General features: G+C 43.9%; 1 protein-coding gene across 2 annotated transcripts in view; it reads right to left on the bottom strand.

The window, feature by feature from the left end:
• The window catches only part of LOC138187057 (zinc finger protein rotund), a 241,965-nt gene that overhangs the window by 162,416 nt on the left and 62,704 nt on the right, over window positions 1–16,845 (bottom strand). The window lies entirely within an intron of this gene.

Here is a 16,845-nt window from a genome sequence, read left to right as displayed (position 1 = left end):
AGCGGAAGAAAGGAAGATTGGTAAAGGAAGAGATAAAAAAGATGCGCAGACCGGTTAGCCGATTTTTCCGCGAACCAACAATTTTCGAGAATGAGCCCGGCCAGGCAATTAATCCCGATCCCGAGCATTAATCACAGTAATTATGAGGCTCGCTCGTCTGTCCGAGCCGCTTCATCGGATATTCATGATCGAACGCACGAGAAGAGCTGACCCATTAATAAATTGATCGATAAATCAGCGAGCGTGACGCCCGGACACCTGAACGGGCTAAACCGAGATCCTGCTACCCCGACAAACTCCTTCTTACGATGTACGTATATACATTTTATTTGCGATCAAAGATTAACATCTTCCTGATATCGAGGACAAAGAGCGCTTCAACGCTATGAGCGTTAAGACGTAACGGATTTCCGCTCGTATTTCACGTTTTTTATCAATGAAAACGATCAAACTCTCCTATTTTCCTGACACATTTATGTTCAACAACGACTATACGAATTAATTTGAGTACGCGAGTATACGACTTAATTAATTTGAAAGGCTAAGTCGGCCATGACGTAATGCGACTTGAAAACATGAAATTTCCACATTTAAAAATATTTATCGGCGGCAATATCGCTATTCTATGAGTTCGTGATCGGATCAAAGAACCATCAGATCGTATAGCAATTGTGCGATAATAGGAGAAAGGAGAAAGAAGTAAAATACGTAGGATAAAGTTAATTTTGTAAAATGACGGTGAATAAATTGTGAAATAGAATCTACGATATTTCTATTGTTATCTTCGCAAGAATTAAATCGTCAGATGTTTCTTCCTCCATCTATCTCCGCGGAATATTAAATAAATCTATAAATCACGAATGAAGATAATTCGCAGAAGGGCGGATGACAGCGGATAATTGACGCTGCGAACAACGAAGAAATCCATTCATTGCAGTGAGACTCGATTGAATCGAAGGAGTAGATGTTCGAGAATAAATCGCGCACGGGAATTCGGCTGTGCATAATTGCGCAACGATCGTAGCCATCGACTGTTCGCAATGAGAAATTCATGGCTATGAGGAGGACGGAGAAATGTCAGATGATGGCGAATCGATACGTCGTCGAACGCAGCAACTGCGGCGTTCATCCTTGCGGAAATGGAAACAAGCGAAAATAGTATTCGCGATATACTGCTACGTTCTATGTATTGACCTTAACGTTGTAGAAACTAAGCGTTAGAGTTCGATAAATATCAACGTTTAAAATGCATTCGAATTTCCACACGGTTGCTGCTATCGACGCACGCGTTGCGTCCAGTCGATTATTCTAACAATTTGTTTAAAAATTACGAAATTGTTAAAAGGTATTAAACCATAGGCAGGATAAAATAGAATGACTGTCTTTTATTAATATCTCAATGAATTCTCGTATCAATGAACTTCCTTTCAACGAAATTCTTTATTCAACCCTCGACGCTGGGTCGAACGACCGAGCTAGTAATTAACGAGGGCAGATTTGTTAATTGATCGTCTAACACGGATCGTGAGAAAGCTCGTTAGAAATCGCAGAGCGGATTGCTAGTTTCTCAAAGAATAATCGCTACGGGGCCCCAGAAGGGTTGTTATTTCTCCGACCAAGGGGGATGATGCGTTTCATTATTGCCTCGCAGTTAATTACACGTTCTCCAACCGACTTGTGCTCCTCTGTGTCCCTGTGCTTCTCTCTTCTTCCTTCCCCATATTCGACGAAACGTCGACTGTTCGATTCTACAGAAAGAGGATCGCAATTACGCAAATGCGATACGATAGTTCACCTAACTGTTTAATTCGCTACACGTTACAGCCAACATTTTACTTTCGGTATTTCGTATATTTCTGCAAAATTCTATTCAAGTAAATTCCATTTGCTCGGTCGTAAACGTCGTAAAGATTTGGATTCGCATCAATATTCGCGGTGTAGTTACCTAATTAACAGCTTTACGTCAAAATCTCACGTTATTCCCGCATAATAACGACGTAAGATAGCTCGAAAAATTTGCGACCAGAGGTTCGCTGCGACATTCGCTTGGCATTATTTTTGACAGCTTCTGTGTAGAGATGTAATTTTTATCGACCATAAAAACAACGAAAAGATCGAAAAACCGCTCGTGGAACAAGAGCGTAATTGGGGTGAATTTTTCACTGAGACGTTTCGGCGTCGTTCGGGCGAGTAGAAAAAAGAAAAAAAAAAAAAAAAAAGAAAGGAAGAGATGAAAAAAACAAACTGGGGGAAAAGTGCGTCATGGATTTGGGTCAAGAGTTGTCGCGGAATCAAGCAAGCCGAGCCAAAACCGCGAACGTGCCAAGAAAAGTTGCCACACGGCGATAACTCGGCCAGGAGCAAAAGGAAGCAACAGGAAGCCGACACGGAGGGCTGTGGTCGTACAAGTTAATGAATTAAGCCGCGGAAAAATTTCCACCCGCTAAGAAAGCCGCTGTCTCGCCGCCGATTTCCACAGTATTTAGCTTGTTTATACGCAGGGAATGTAATTGTAGACGTCTGCGGTGATATAATCCAATGATTACGCGAGTTAAAACAACGCAGAGGAGGGGCAATAACGGAATCTTTATTTTGTGGGCGAGGAGGATTTAACAGAGCCAAGACAGATGGTAAAGTTAACATTCTGAACGTGGATTTCGATATTCGGCCATGGACGAATAAATAAAAATTAACTCGTCTTTCACTTTTCTCGAGAAGAAAAATGTACGTAAAAATATATCGCCATTTTCTAATTAACTACGAATTAATTAAATTAACTAGGAATGTACTGTCCAAGTCATTCTAAGTCTAAGGCAGAGTAGTTTTGCAGCCGTACTTACGCCAATAAAATTAACAATACTGTTTTACTAATAAGAATATCACGAGATTCAAAATAGCGATTTAATCGAGGCTTTTAGGAAACACAAAGAAGAAAGAATGGTGAAACCAAGGAGAGAAGGTAAAAAGAGAATATGAACAGAAAGTGACAAAGTACTTAGTTGAGAAGTCGAAGTCTCAATTCGATGGAGGAACAAAAAGTAATTGTCAAGCAAACAGGATTTTCTCGAACTGCGAAATCTCTTCGAGTTGCATCTACAACCGCTTCGTTTTCCGTGTCCATTACACGGAAACTAGTATCCAAGCCTAAGTATCCGCTAACTTTCCGACCAAAGACTTATGCGTCAAGCGTCTGCCAATTTCTCGTAAACTACACCCCCAAATTCGTCTGTTTCTCAAAAGTGGAGCACGCTGGATAATTTCTTCGAGGTTGCGTCGACGTATTTTCCCTCGCCTTTTTTTTTTTTTTTATTTTTCTTTGTTTTTTAAAGGCGAATTCGTTTGAAAATCTCTTAGTTTCTTCGCTGGCAATTGATTTGTTTGCTCGGTGGGTACTTTGTACTTGGGTCTTTTCTTTCCTCGCGAAAGAATTTGTGAATTTGTTTTCTTCTACTCTTAGGGGTTGCTCGAATCGCGAGAAAAAGGGTAGGTCAGTGAAGACGTGGAATCTTTCGGGGATTATTGATCTTGATGCCGTAAGTTCGGAATGGCTCGAGAGAGAGGCGGCTGTTTACTGCGAAACTTTTCTACTTTCTACGGAGTGCTATCGTGTGTTACGAACCGAACAGAGTGTCACGATGGTATTTCCGATAATTATAATTTACAATCAGAAGAACACTGAAAACATTTGATGCTAAAAGTTTTCAATCCTCTAAACAAATTTTATTCGCCTATCGAATTATAAAATGCTACGCATCTTCGTTAAACCTTTCAAGATGTTTGACGATGCACACAGTTTCTGACACTAAATATGTACATGTCCATCGTACGTGAAATTATTTGGAAATAAAAATGCAAATGAAAATTATCTATACATCTTTCGTGTCACTCGTTGTAGGAATGGAAAACGACGAATAATTTTTTTTATAACAAGCATTTTTCTCAGTACCCTTCAATCTTATAGTTCTCTGTCTCCCGCCAATCCGAATTTCCACCGAGTATTCGACTACAGAACTGAAAGTACAGATCTTTAGATGCGTAAACGATACAAAAAATTATACACCTGGCTTTAAGATTGCGGCCCTATTACACTACAAATCAATGCGATTAGCGTTCCTTATGCAGGCCAGAATTCCAACAGCACTACTTTCTTCACTTTCCACGGCAATATGTCATTCCCCATTTATCAGTCGATTACGATTCAACGAAAAAAAAAATCCATCGACGTCGAGAAACGAAGGAAAAATCCATCGATGACGAGGAACGAACGAAAAACGAGTAGAAAAAAGATAAAGGGAATGAATGGTGGGGAACATAGTCTGACCTCGTCGTGGTCCTCCCTATGCAGAGCAAGGTTTCTTGGGAAAGCCGGCACGCTGCTCACGGTCAAACCCTTGAGATCCTTCAGCTCCTTAAGGGCGCCAAGCGCGTTCAGGTTATCCTTTAAATTGGCCAGATTAAAATTAATCCCCTGCTCCTTGAAGTTCAGGTGCCTGTTGAGCACCGTCTTGCCGAGGGCGCTTGCCAGCAGGCTGTTGTACAGCTCGTTACGCAGGATGAACTTTTGCTCGGCGGGTCCATCGTCTTTGCTGGATACGTCGTTCGAGGAATCCGAGTCGACCTCGACCGACGAATTCGACACGACACTCATCGTCGACATTTTATTATACTCCTTCAACCTCGTACTCTACTATATCGTTCCACCGTAGTTGCTGTGTCGCGTTTCATAAAAAATACCAATCTTGTTGTTGCAAAAATTTGCGTTGTTCTTTGGCCGGAAACCGGAAGGCGAGGGAACAAATCCGGCGAAATTCTTTTTTTCTTTTTCCTTCTAAGCGTCGAGCTTTACCTTTTGTGCTTCCCTCGCTAGTACTTTTTTATCGGAACACTTATACCGAGGCTAGTTATACGCGAGCTTATTAAAATACCTGTACATGTGCTCCTTGCATGTGTATAGGAATATATAATTAAATACGCTTTTCCAAGTGTGTATATATAATATAGATGTATATATATATATATATAGATTTGCTCTTCTTCGCTTAATTTCCTAGGTATATATTTATTAATCGTAGCGCGAGAACCGTTTCGCTCAGAGAGGTTAAAAACACCGTCGACAGGACACCACCGTCGCGGTTCGAGGATTGCTTCAAGGGGAGCGGCCACGTGGCAGCTCGGTTACGTTCAAAACGACGTTTTCTTTGGTTTAAAAAAAAAAGAAAAGAGGGGAAGGAAGGGAAGAAATTTGGAGAAAACGGCTGCTTCGATGGGCGATCGGGACTCGATCGATTCGCTGGAACTTCGCGAATTAAATTACACTCTGTCCGTTTCGGCACAGCCACCCAGATATCCTGTTTTTCTCTTTTTTTTTCTCTTTTTTTTTTTCTTTAAATTCGTACGTGTTTTCTTATTGCCTGGCGAATCTGGACGCTGCGAGACACGATTTCCCTTCTCCCAGGACGACCGTCCTTTCTGAAAATTCACATTCCGCTCGATTCATACTCTTCGTAAACAGCATCGTCGTTAATAAACCAGCGACCTCGTCGATTTTTCACCACGAAGACGTAAACTCGGTCCCGATATCCCGCAGCTCTTCTTGCTTGTCGCGTTAACTTTCGCTAAATTGTTTTTTTTGTTCTTTTTCCTTTGTCTTACTACTTTATTCTCTACGGCTTAGCGTATATTACGTCTTATCAATATTATCAGTGGTCGCCTGTAACGCAAGCAGGCCGGCGAGACGAGGCATCCGCATGAAAAAACATTGTATCGTGGCGTTTAGGAACTTTTGCGCGCGCAGCTCATTACGCATGGCCGCGGTCTTTCTAATTGGCTGGCTAATTAGCGCGGGAGGGTGTCCCTGGTGCCGCGGACACGAGGTTTCCGGCGTGCGTGTTCGCGCGTGTCCCGCGTTTCACCCTCCGCGCTTCTCCCCACTTTAATCAGGCGAATCCCGGATACGGACAATCCGAGAGAGAAACGCGTTAATCTCCCTTCTTCTTTTTCTTCTTCTTCTTCTTCTTCTCTTCTTACGTCCTACTTTGTTAAGCGATATTCGCATAAAACACGTGAAAAATAGGAACTTTGGTTGATCGTTTCTGCCCCTCTGGCCCTCTCGTATTCTCACACGCTCTTCTTCTCTCGTTCTTCTCTCTTCCTCTGCCTTTCTTCCCTCTGTTTCCCTCCACGTCGGTGTGCAACAGCGTCATCGAGCAGCCCGCACCCCGTCATTAAGACGATTTCACCCTCGACGCTTCTTCCCATGGAGATCCTCCTCCGCCTGGTCGGGCTCGTCCGTCACCAGGTAGAAGAAGAGGTAGCGCGGTGAGAAGGAGAAGAAGTAGAGAGAGAAGAGGAAGAGGAAACGGATAGAGGTACATCCTCCGCTTCTGGTTGCGTCGAGGAACATCCTTAGGCATCCATGGAGATCGTTGGTTTCTCAGCGCGGGGCATGTTTTCTGGTTCGTTGACGGCTGCAAGAGTCGTCCAGGAGGCCCGATGGCCTCCCTTCTTCATGTCCAGCGGAGCAGTGGGGGGTTCGAGACACGCGATTCGTCGAGCGCGGGCCCAAAAACCGACGGGAACGGCCGGACGAAGGCGACGGGACCCGATCCGACGGGCCGGATGGCCGGCTCGAGCGTTTTCGTACTCGATCGGACGCACTCGTGGCCGGTGATCAGGCGATGGTGGGGGTACGCGGCTGCTTAGTCGCGAATCGAGCGTCGTCGAGTCAATTAACTGGCCTTCCCGAAGTCCCAAGGTGGCTGACGACGATGTCACGTTGAAACGAAATTTTCGCGGTCGGTGTAGTCGCGATTGCGTCACGCGAGCACGGACATTCCCCGGGTACCGAATCTCTTCCGCTCACGGAAACCGCGCCGCGGCTCGCGAGTAGGGGGTTGCCTCTCGAATCCCAGTTTCTTATGTGAGCGCGACCGTGCGACTGGTTGATGCAGTCCGCGGCGGAGCATAAGGAAGCGGAAGCTCGCCGTTCCTTCTCTCTCCGCCGCTTTTTCTCTGTTGCTCCGCTTTCTACCGCTCGCCCCGTCCTTTTCCATTCCTTCGGGTTTCCTTGTCGCGCCGCCGGCCAAGGAAAGGCGCGCACGCTTCGCCGCGGCCGCCGGCGTCGTCGTCGACGTCGTCGTCGTCGTCGTGGTACCCTCCGTCTTTTGCTTCCTTTTTCTCCTCTCTCTTTCCAACCACTCGCCTCCGTTCTCCTTTCCGTTGTCTATCGGGCTCGCTCACACCGACGGTATCTGTCTCTCCCGCCACAACGCGCGCCGTAGGAAGGAGGGTGGTTGGGTGGAGGTAAGGAGAAGGCCGAAAGAAAGAAAGAAAGCGCGGGAGCGAGAGGGAGCACGAATACGGCAGAGAGACGGAAAGGTAACGAGAGACCGAGAAAGGGGTGGGAGAGACCGAGAAACTCCAAGGTGGAGGTGGAGTGGAAAAGAAAGAAAAAGAAACCGACCGAATAGCGCGAGGCGAGGCGAGGGGCCGCGAGGGGCGGAGGGGCAGGCATATATCCCGCGAAGAAACAGATAAATATAGATATTTTTCCTTTGGCTGGCCACCTGGGGAGAGAGAGAGAGAAGGAGACAGAAAGAGAGAGAAGATGTAAGGGTGGAAAAGAGAAACGGCCAGAGCAAGCGAGAAACCCTCGTGGGTGGTAGAAAACTGGGCTGGCGGGGTGTAGAGAGAACAGAGGGGAGGGTGTTGCACGTTTCCCGCCCCCCAGACCGAATTGGAAAAATGGAAATAATAAGAGTCGCCTCCTAGGGGGGTTGCATGGCGGGCTGCACGAACAGCCAAAGGGGTTGCAGCGGGGTGCAGAAACTGGAGGGTAGTTCTGGCTGTAGTAGGTGGGATGGGGGATGCCGAGTAGGGGTTGTGCGCAGTGCAGCATGCGCCCTGGCGACCGGCTCGCAGCAACACACATCGTATCTCGCGTTCGTGTGTGCGATAGCTTCTCACGTGTGTTCCTTCGCGGCGCGGCGCGGAGGCAAGAAAAGTGGGGCTTGGGGGTGGAAGATCGAGAAAGGGGCTCTCGCGTGATGCGACGGGGGGAATACCTTGACGGGCACGTCGAAACCAACATGGCCACCAGTTCGAAAGACCGCTACATTCCGTACATAAATTAACCCTCCGAAGCGATGCAGGCAGACGACGCGCGCGCTTCAGTCCGATTCTTTTGTTTCGCTCTAATAAAGTATCTGTGTCACGATGGAATTCGATTGCCGCCGCTCTCATCCCTTTGATCCGTCGCTCCTTTAATTCCCGTCTCCTTTCAATTACGCTTTACGACTCGCTTCCCGACAGAAATTCGAAAAAGGACATTCCTCTATTCAGCGTAACCGTTTCCGAATATCCTGCCGGAGTCGTTCGCTTCTTCTATTATATACTTAAATCATTCTGTCGCATTCGATTTCCTGGAAACTGAATTCTAACGTCGTTCTCTGCCAATGGTTTTATATACTCGTCTAGCTGACTTATTAACTTCAAATTGATCAAGTATTAGTGGTGTTCGAAGAAGGTAAGAAACGAGATGTTCCGAAATATACGGAAGAAGAGTTTATTCTCTGGCGAGCAGAGGAAACAACTCGTTCCAGAACAGTTCGTTCTAGTTTTCGCGACGGTGATCGAACCCGGCGGGTTCTTTGCTCGCGGTTCGAGACGATTGTTTGTTTGTTTGTTTGTTTGCCCGGGGATGGTTTATCGGAGGCGGTAACGAGACGCAGTTTAAGCGATGGCCTCCGATAATGGAGCCTGGGACCCCGTGCTCGTCCCGAATGTAAAAGTAATACGCCTAGCGAGACGGAAATCATCGTTTCTCTTCGAACGCGATTTAAGTGATAAATGGCATCGTTGCCGAGACGAACCCGGAACGGATGCGTTTCCGTTCTGCGGCTCTTTTCCAGCGAATTGAAAATTCTCCTGGTACCTTGGAGCTGAGAGGGTCGAACATCCCCGTGACGATCTTTTCAACATCCAATTTGACGTTTTCTTATACCTTCTATTTTACCAATTTCGACAGAAGAACATCTTTTATTAATTTCTTTGACACAGAATATATCCTATATATATATATTATATACCGTTTAATTGAAATAACAAGATCGGAACAATTTTGCGCACCACAAGATAAACAATTTTCGCATAAAGTTTACAAATTATCCATCGTTCGATCAATTCCGACTGTACGAGAGAAACGTATAATTTACGACCTGCAAGACCATCGATGTACTGCAATGCAGAATCCACGCTAACTGTATCAGTTTAACCACACAGTAAGAATCCTGATCAACTCCATTAATATCGATCGTTCCATTTTTCAACAATTAAACATCAATCGCACCCACGTACCGATCAAATGATAATGTGGCCAAAGTCCCAAGCTACGCGAGCATCAAGATTCTTCGCCAACTTCGACATCACGAGCCACCCTCCTTATCCACTTTCTCTCCACGAACAAGAATCCTCTCTTTCGTTTAACAACCCTCGGCGATCAATGGCCATCGTATCCATCGCGAAATCCTCCACTTGTTATATTATTGTCAATCGGTACGAAGCATCAGAAGACGAGGCTGGCCAGGCTATAATATATGTACCGTACGCTAACCCACGGCCCATTCTTCCGCAAGGGGAACGAGTCTCGCAAATAACAGATGGGTCACATGGGCAGGTAATACCGTAGTTCCTCTCGAGTGGTATCAGCTTTTGAGGTTACTTCGGATCCACACAGAGACATACACGCGCGAGAAACCACACGAGAATTCACATATACGCTCGAGTATACATACCTATACAAAGAGACACGTGGACGCGAGGAACACGTACACGCGTGGAAAAGAAGTGGCCAGGAAGGACGTGACTCCGGCGACGTTCCGGAGATGCTGTTTCACGTGGTTGCATAAAAGTGCAACGGGAATCGGGGCTGGGGAAACAGGGCGAGACAGTAGTCGCCTGCTACCTCTAATATCCTCTAACGGTGCATCCCCAAATTACCATTGTGCCATTCACATGCAGAATACCTTCACACTCCCGGATTCCACCCCTTTCTTTCTGTCTTTTCGGCTCTCGCCTAAGTAGCAGGATGATGGGAGCCACGACCTGTGCGCCTTTTCATCCGTCTGTGGGTTACGAGGCCGTTTTTTTCATTTCTTTCTCTTCTATTCTTTATTTCTCCCTTCTTTTCTTATCTCGCCCCTTTCGCCGCCGCCAGTGATTATTTGTGTTTTGGTTTTTCTGGGTGGAGCGGAAGAGGAGTTTCTCGGAATGCTTCCTCGGAGCTTGGTTTACGATTACCCATATCGAGAACCGGAGAACACGAGAACTTGTTTCCTCGTCGCGGCCGAGGGTAGTAGGTTTACCGTTGTTGCACGAGAAGTCGGTGTTTCCTGTGTGTGGAGATGATCGCGCGTTTCCCAAGCGAACGTTCAGATTAGCGGTGTTAGGTAGGAATTTGTAAATTTAATCTGACACTTATTTCCTTGCTGCGCGAACATTAGACACTTCTCGAGAATGTCACGGGATCTCGATCATGAGAACGACGACTGACCGAAACTCGGAGAATGGCTCTTTGTAAGAGAAACTGGGAAATAAGAAGAGAAACCTGTTTTCTCCTTCTGTTCAATGTTAATATGTATAAAGTGGTTCATAATAAAAATTCTAAGTAGTAAAATAATGTCTAGCTGTCGCGTAAATGTAACATTATCGTGTAACAGCAACTAGTTTATCATTGCACCATAAATAAATCTCTGAACCTCATCAAACTGTGAAACTCGAATAAAAGAAGAAATAGCGTGGGAGAGAATATAAAAGGAAGTTGCTTTGAATTTCCTTCGACGATTAGAATGCTAAAGAGCAGAAAGAAAAGATAGTACCAACCAGGTGAGAAAGATCTGAATGAATTAACCAAACGTTTTCAAACGCAGGCACAACACCATCAAGCTCAAAGCAAATCTAAAGCAACTTAATTATCCTTGTACGTTCTGGTGCTCCATCAAATGCTTGAGGAACGAGCGAAAAATGTTTCAACAGCCACAAAGAAGGTGAGGAACACGAGGTATAACGATAATCTTGGTCTGATCGCTGGCAAGAAGCCACGTAGATTCTCAAGAGCAGCGAGCAGTCTGCTGATAAGACGCAAAATCCAAGGTTAACGGGAAGGGATGGCGGGGTGTATGACGATGTCGGGGTGCAAGGTGAAAATTAAAGAAGCGCTAAGTCGGCCGCTAAACTGAAGAACCACTTGTTGAGCAGCTTGTGGCGGCGGCACGTTGGTTACAGCTCGGAGGGGTTGGAAAGGGAGACGACGGGGTGGCAGGGGTGGTCCAGCTTCCACGGAGGCGGCAGGACGCGGATATGCAGATGAAGGGTGGCCACCCCCGTGTAACTAACTTCTAACTTTCGTGCAAAGGCCAAGCCAACAGCCTTCCACGTTGGTTTTATGGCCGCGATTCTACATCCTCCAACGTGCGCCCTCATCCTCCTTTAAAGAAATTAAATCTGCGCGCTGCTCAACTGTTTAGAACGACGAGACTTTTCAAGTACAGCAAGCGTAAGGGGAAGTAAAGTCGTCCGGGTACGGAGATTCTTTTCAAACTTCCCTCGAGAGCTATCCTCTTCTTTTAGGTAACGATTCCATGTCGTCTTTTTCTTAATGGAAGAATCAGTGGAAAGCGGTGAATCGCTGTTCAAAGTTCTTTCATTTGTTTCAGTGGATTTTTTAATCGTTTATTCGTGCAGATATTCGAATTTCATCTTCTCTCGTTATATGTTTGTGTCACTGGTACTTGCTTGTTACGTTACATACATATGTTCTGTATATTACATATCGTCTGTACTCAAGTTAACTATGAGCATCATGAACTAGAGACTCTCTTATCGTTTATCTGCTCAAGTATTTACTCACGAGACGTACCATTCATAGATACGAATTGCACCTTAGCACGTAGAATTATTGCTCGGAGCAATTGATGTGAAATCCTCGTTTCATCCAAATATCAACTGCCTCGTTCCTTAACTTGCACGCGATCGCACGATTTTGCCTATTCTTTGGAAAATTTTGCAAAATGCGCGAGGATAATAAAAATACGAAGAATCATCTGCGTATTAACTATCTCACCCGTTAACTACGAAGACTCGACGTCTTCCATTACAAATCCTCGAGGCGTTTTTCAAAGTGCGTAAGGCTAATTTATTCGTAGAAATATTTTGCCGCAAAGTGCCGAGAACGATAAAAGGAACGAAACCATTCGAAATCAGGTGGAGTTTGCTCGGGAGCCAACAACGTGGAATCCATTCGTCGAATCGCGGTCTCCATCGAACAACAATTTGACTTATCATCTTTCCAACCCTCTTACGCGGGGGTGAAATGCGTTGGCGATGGAAAAAGGTAGAAAACCGCGAAACAACGAGCATCTCGCGGCAGTACTTTTCCCTCTGCCGACGTTTTTCTCAGCGCTTCGTTGCCGAAAAAAAGCCGGGGGAAAGGACGCCTGGCGCCAGCACGTCGGCGTCGACGAGTCTCGACCCAGATACCCCGTCGTCGTCGTCGACGACGTCGTCTCCTCCGTGGCTCCGGCTTTTCTTATTTCTCCCTTTTGCCCACCCATCGCGAGCGCATCCTCCAACCTCGTTGGGGTAGGTTTTTCCACCCCTCTGCACCTCCACACAAACTCAACGCGCGCTTGTGTACCCACCTTCCACCCTCTTGCGTACGACCAAGACATTCTGCGTTTGCCTTACGTGCTTTTTTTCATTTAAACGTTTAGTTTCTTACTTAGACGATAAGTTTCGTCGGAGGTGCGCGCTGAATGTTCACCGGACATCGATGAACTTTTGTTAATTCGTAGAAACGTTTACAACAATTTTAGCGAGTCGAGTTTAAGTGAAACTATCCGACTGTAAAATTTGTCCATTAAATTTCGTAATTTTTTAAATGTCGTACGCTGTTGTTTTTTTTTTTTTTTATTAAGTCAAACCGAATATTTGAAATTGTCATAGTGTAAATTCCTAGGTAGGATTTTTCAAACTCCATTTTGCTATTTTTTAACGAGTCCATCTCCAGCGAAATTATCTCGCTTTACAATTCCTGCGCTTTAGAATTTTTGAAACTTGATTATTTTTTAATTAGCCAATCTCTAGCAAAATTATGGAATTACGTATACTGTAAAATTGTTCCACCACGGTTTTCTTCGACATTCCGCTTTACTAAATTAATTAATACGGGTTTCTAACGAGTTTGTAATTCTCAAGAATAAAAGAGTGTTTTTAGAGGACGAAGGCTTTGGAAGTTGAGAAATATCAGCGAGTTTTCGGAGCTTACGAAGGAAAAGTGAACGATAAGAAATTACGATCGATCAACGGAATGCGTGAAATTCACGAAATAATAGGCGTGTGTAAATAGAAATAAATTTATGAAAAAGAAGAAATTTGAAACGAAACTGCGTACGTTGATAAGAATTCCCGCGATGATTGAACAAATGTGAAAGGATCGAATGAGCTTTTCCAGCCTTTCTTGCAACCCTTTCTCCTTCGAAGATTTTTCTTCGCTGGCCCAGTTCGACCTCATTGGTTACCGTACACCCCGTTTTACCCCCATTTTACCACACGAAAAACGCCTGCGTTATTTTTTCCCCTTTTCCCCGTCCATCTTCACCCTCACGGATCCGCGGTTCTCAGAGACCAATCGCTTCTTCGATTTATGTGATTGCGAAAATTTTATAAAAATTATAGTCCAAAAAAAAAAAATTCAAGAAAAATTAATCTTTCTCCACATCGAAGAAATATCCAAGAAAAGAATATCTCGTAAATTTTGCAAGAAGTAAACCGATGTTTCGGTATCACATTTTTACCACCGACCTTCCCTTAAGTTGATTAAATATTTCGAAAGATATTTACGTGAATTCTATATAAAATAAAAATATAACCCACTTGATGCTAACATTGAAATATATCAACTTCTGAATAACAACGTAATACTGTACTTTTTGCGAATAATCGAGTAAATAAATCTTCTCTTAAAGCAATACAGCTGAAAAAATATAATTTTCTATAGTTTTTAAAAAAGTAAAATTACCCATCTATTTCCCGCGAATAATCCAACAAGATGAACGTTTCCGCAAATTGCATGTTCAAAAAAATATTTCGCAAATTCCACAAGAAGTAAAAACGTATTCCAATAGCGATAAGACTATAAAAGAAAACAAAAATATATATACAGATATAGTTTTCAATACGAATATGGTGTAGCATTTTTTTGCAGACGAAGCTTTAAGATGCACACGATGGTTGCGTGTGCACGTAACACACGTGCGCCACGCATAAAATAATAAATTAAGCTGTACGATATGATCAAGCGGGGCTACGATTGGTCGTTGTCGAGAGAGGGCCCCTTTTATTATTTCTCTCTTCTTTTTCTTTTTTTCTTTTTTTTTTTCTTTTTTATCGCGCCGTACGAATCTCTCTGCTGGCAACCATAGGGGCTGAGCATTCCGGCCATCTTGAATTGCAAATACGTGTCGGATCGGAAATAATGAAACGAAAGAAAGAGAGGAAAAAAAGATATCGCGAAGCTGCAGTTGCAAATAACTCGTATTTTATTTACATCGCCGACATTATCACGCCACAATGATTTTCTTTATTACTAAATTCGTGTAATTATATTATTCGTTTCAACCGGGTGAAACACGGACTCATCGTTCGCCTCCAACGTTTCACACTTGAATAAATAAACGCGATAAATCGTAGCGTATAGTTTTTTAGCCGCTGTATAGTATACGCTTTTTATTTTTTCCTAACCACACGATCGAATATGCTTACGTACTTAATATTAGCATCGTAAACTACCTACCATATTCTAATTTAAATGTCAATAATAATTTAATAAGTGTAATCCAATGAATAGTCGATTATGTTGACGAGACGTAAACAAAGCAGGATAAGACTAGAATCGCAATGCGCGCCACATACTCGAACCAAAGAGGAGAAGAAAAAAGAAAAAAGGAAAATAGAGCGATAAAAAGCGATCGTCGGACGGATAAAAAGCGACTATGGCCTGTAAGATGTAATCAAAGTCCACTAAATTACACGCGAGTCTACTTTCGATCAATCAAACGGACTATTAGATTAGAATGTACGTCATCGAGATAAAAAGGTGGCTGCAAGTGTCTTTGAACGAGCTAACGACATTGTTTTCCGTGTTTAAGTTCTTGGCCATTTTTCCAACGAATCCCTCCTGCGTTTCAGATTGCACGGGAAAATTACGCGACCCTCGTTGTCGCCATTTGCCATCGCTGAAAATCCAATTCCAAGACCCGATTGATCGATGTCAACGTTCCTCGATAATTCGATCGTTGTTCCAAAATACTCCAATCGTACGGAGAATCGGAATTTTCAATGTGTCTGTATTACACAAAAGTAGAAATAACAATCACTTGAGAAAAGAATAAGGAAGAAAAATACTGTGAAATTTGTCTTCAAGTTAGAGACGATAAAGAGATTTTGATAATAGAACGGTAAATGTGCGGGTGTATGTTCGACTTGCAACTTCTCATATTCACAAACACCTTGAAAAATAAGAATGAAAGTGTCCTACCTAACAAGGAGATGGCAAGAACTGCAAAATCTCCGACGAGTTGGCTGTACGAGCATTCGATGCTTTACGTTGATGGTAAAACGGCTGCAAAAGAATTCGAGCGCATGGCCCCTCGCTTCCGACAAATTAATCGAGAAATTACGTTCTTGGCGCACTAGTTTCTCATGTTCTCAACGTTTTTATTACAATCTCCAGCCGTAGAAATATACAGAAGCGCCATTAGCAAACAAGAATAATCAAAATTTGATCAAAAGAAATTGTGAAACTTGGATATTTAAAAATCAAAATGTATCAACGTGAAAGAAGTTTATAAAAGACACGTTCAGTTTCTGAAAACCATGGGCCGAGCGCTGAAATTCTTTCGGTGCTGTTTCACCAGCAACTTCAAGCATCGAACGTACGTACGATCGATTTATTCGAGATTTCGCAGCCTTTGCCACCTTTTTCGCAAAATTTCTCCAAGTTACGCCCGACAAGAAGATTTCAACAATTTTTCCATCTTCGTAAGCAAAGATATGCTACAAAATAAAAATGAGAATTGCTGAAATTTCTCGAAGCCAAGAAGACTTTAATGACGCACTGACCAATGATCAATTGAAAAATTCCGATTTCATGCACTTTATGGGAAAATTCGAGGCATTTGGAGAGAGTAACACGGACGATGCTTTCAATTTATAAAATTAAGTCCCGGCTGAGGAGAAACAAGGGGTTCGGAAACGTGCGCGGAAGTCGATCGATGGAATCCCATGTTTTGAATCGAGGATACACGGTAAAGTGGATTGCTTCTCGGGATCTCTCAGCCTTGTGTCTCAATAAACCGTCTCCTTATTGCAACACCGTACGCCAGAAACCTCGATCCTCGTGATTCATATTAATCGGCTTAGCCGATTACCCTTCTGATAAGACGAACTTGAATTCCTCGATAAGATCGATCTGGTTGAGAAGTCTGGAAACAGGCGAGCTCTCTCGGAGCCTGATTAAATCATTTCGCTTAAGAATTCCGATCCAAGATCGATTATTACACGATGCGTTTAATTCTCGGCAGATTCGTTCGCAGGGAACAATGAAAGTTTAAATTCAGAGACTCGAAGGAAGCGTGCCTTAATCCTCTTAAAAGCGTATCTCGTTGAACGAGTCTGTTCAAGACAGTGCAGAGCAAGTCAATTAACCAGGATAACGAAATTAACGGCCCTCACGGTGTGATTATTTCTCAAACAGAAGCGCGATATTCTACACCTCCTCTGCTGGAACAC

This window comes from Bombus flavifrons, chromosome 14 (genome assembly GCF_040668555.2).
Source record: "Bombus flavifrons isolate JBK064 chromosome 14, iyBomFlav1_principal, whole genome shotgun sequence".
In the NCBI taxonomy this organism is placed as follows: domain Eukaryota; kingdom Metazoa; phylum Arthropoda; class Insecta; order Hymenoptera; family Apidae; genus Bombus; species Bombus flavifrons.
The sequence above is the reverse complement of the archived record's forward strand: the minus strand, read 5'-3'. Positions and strand labels throughout refer to the sequence as shown.